The following is a 2,956-nucleotide window of genomic DNA, read 5'->3' as shown; positions in this document are numbered from 1 at the left end:
TAAAAGCACAAATAATCACAGGGCACACCTTCTACCTATACTCATCATATCCTGCATCTACTGTAGTAACCCTTTCAAAATGGTGTTAGCCTTCCAAAAACATGCACAGTGTCTGTGCCTTTCATAGAGGAAACCCTACAGACATGATTAGCCAGGCAGCACTGACACCAGCAGCTGCAAAAACAAATTTACCATCGGTGCCTCACAGGTGCTGAAGCAGGCTGATTATCTGTGGAGATGTGTGCAGTGTTGTAGGACTTGGACTTGAGTCCAGATTTTCATGTTTGGCAGGAGTTTGAGTGTCAGGTTCATAAACAGAGAATCTAGTGCTGGAGTCATTTATCTGGTATTTGTATTTATAAAACCCTTCCTGGTTTGTGGTTTGCAGCCTTATCTGTGAAAGGAATGCACACATTAGGCTGACAATGTCACAGGTCCTTCTCGATTTCAGGCTCAGTGTCAGAGATGATGCAATGACTTCAGTGTCAACAGAGTCAAATGGTTAAACATGACTTTTTACTAGCTATCATTTCTCACATGTAGGTTGGCCCACTGCCATGGTTATGTATGAACTGGAGTAAAACCTGGGTGGTAGAAAGCTCTGGTGTCTGTAAGTACGAGGGATCTTTTTTCACTCGTCAGAGCTGTTGCATCAAAATAATCTTTACTCTCTCCACCAAAAGTATTAACAAGTATGGAGAGAAAATGGTAAGCATACTGGATGGTAAATGAACTGCACTTCCATGAAGCCTACACTCCACCTTTCCATAAATGTTTTTTATGTATGAAACTGCTGAGCAATATGGTGATGCAATACATAAAAGGTTCCATTAACTGAACATCTTATGTAATTGATTATAGTGCATTTTGTTTAATTCATTTCAGTCTGAAATGTAAAGTTATCAAATAAATGTAGTAAGTGCAAAGTACAATATTTGTCTGTAAAATGTAATGGCATTTGAAGTAGCAGAAAGTGTAAATACTCAAGGTACACATACCTCAAAATTGTACTTAAGTACAGTACTTGATTAAATGTACTTAGTTACTTTCCATCTTGCCATTACTGGATAACCAGTTCCACCATCTGAGCCCCTGACCCCTGTCTTTTGGTCCCTAAATTAAACAAGAAATAAAGTCACCAGTTTGAACCCTGAACTAGTAGGGGACTTCTGCCTCACTTGCCAGCATCCTTGATGCACTTTTGAGAAATAAGGCTTTCAAACCCGTAAATCCTACAGTGGTCCAGAGATAAGACTAAGGTTGAGCGGGACAGCTTCCAGGTGTGTCTTATTTACTCAGGGCACTAAAAACGAACTAATCTGTGTCATGACTCAAGTGTTCAAACCTATGAAATCAAAATGTTGGTATCATCATTCAAATGCTCATATCAGGCCTTTTTCAAGTTGGACAAGTGAACTGTTTAAATAACGTGTGGGAAGTTTTCAACTGTCCAAAGGTTGTTTTGTTATTACAGCCATCTGCCTACTCTCAAAACCTGTGATACTGACATTCTTGATTAAACCAGAGCAGGCAGCGGAAAAGGACAATCAGTAAAACATCACTGGTCAGACCTGACCTTTGCCAGTACAATTAGGCAGTCATTGTTACTCTCACTTGATTTTTTTGTTTTTGCCTCTACCCATAATATAAACCAGTAAAGCTGTATCTGCCTTCAGAGCGTCTCTTCTTTTGAGAAATATATGTAAAAAAAAGGTTAATATTGTCATGATCCCAAACACACTTTCACAATGGAAAACCATTTATCTTTGCACAGTAGCTTGTCTTGTTTACACAGCGCTACTGCTTTGCCATATCCAGAGCCTTCAGAACAATTATTGTATGATGTTTGTGTGATAATGGTTTGTAAATCTTTGAATACAACAGACTTTAACTGCAAAAACGTGACTATATTTGGTTTATACTGAAAACAAAGCAAGCTTGAAACACACAAGAGGAAAATTAATCTTTCAACTCACCTGGAACGGTCAGACTCAGCTGCTGTCTTTCAGTTTAGCTTTCTGCAACTCATTTAAACCTGTGCTGTGTGTTAGACACTCAGTGAGACGTCACTGGACACTGGATGAATTAGCTTGTAGCAACTCTGTTATTCTCTCTCTCTCTTTCTTTAGGCGTGCCTTTCTCTCGATCTCTGTGTGTGTGTGTGTGTGTGTGTTTTGTGTGTGTGTGTGTGTGTGTTTTGTGTGTGTGTTTTGCTCAGGAATGTGAGAAATGTTAGGGAACCATTTCCTTTGCCTCATAAGCTCCACATTTTAAAATATGGCTCGGTGACTGAAAACAACCTCTAGGCAGAGGAAACAGGAAAACTGTCAGCACATTTAGAAATGTCATTTTGTGACATGTTTATGGATTTAAAAAAAATCTGTCTTACATCTGACAGGTACTGTACATGTACAATTTATTATGATTGTGGAAAATAACTGTGGCTGAACAAACAGAAGAAAGGAAAAATAAAGAAAGGCTTGAAGATGTGTTGAAAAATTGGCTGCTATTTTCCAGATGATCTAACTGCAGAATCATGGAATCTGAAGTCACTCATGAAGTCTGAGTGTGCAGCGTTGCCTGAGCAGGCAGAGACACAAGTGAAAACACCTCAATTTTCAAATCAGTTATATTTGTATAGTGCCAAATCACAACAAAAGTCATATCAGGACACTTTACAAAGTAAAGTCTAGACCTTATTATTATTACTATTATGGCTAAAAACTCAACAAATACCCCCTTGGGCAGCACATGGTGACAACAGGGAGGAAAAACTCCCTTTAACTTCCAGTCTATTCAAAATATGGTCAGGACATTAGTCTGATGGGTTGGCTCAGGTCCAGTGTCATGTTTGTTTCCCCATTAAACATATTTTTCACATCTTAACCCGAATCTACAATGCCCATCCCCAATCTAACCTCAGCCCTAACCCCAACTGCAGAGGTTCTGAAGGTAT

General features: G+C 39.1%; 1 protein-coding gene across 1 annotated transcript in view; it reads right to left on the bottom strand.

Moving 5' to 3' along the window:
- The window catches only part of tlr18 (toll-like receptor 18), a 13,627-nt gene extending 11,577 nt beyond the window's left edge, over positions 1-2,050 (bottom strand). Inside the window, exon 1 of the mRNA XM_020615508.1 lies at positions 1,977-2,050. The gene's annotated coding sequence lies outside the window, so the exon portion shown is untranslated. The remainder of the gene's footprint in view (positions 1-1,976) is intronic.
- Between the last annotated feature and the right edge of the window lie 906 nt (positions 2,051-2,956).

This window comes from Monopterus albus, unplaced genomic scaffold (assembly GCF_001952655.1).
Source record: "Monopterus albus unplaced genomic scaffold, M_albus_1.0 scaffold166.1, whole genome shotgun sequence".
NCBI lineage: Eukaryota > Metazoa > Chordata > Actinopteri > Synbranchiformes > Synbranchidae > Monopterus > Monopterus albus.
The sequence above is the reverse complement of the archived record's forward strand: the minus strand, read 5'-3'. Positions and strand labels throughout refer to the sequence as shown.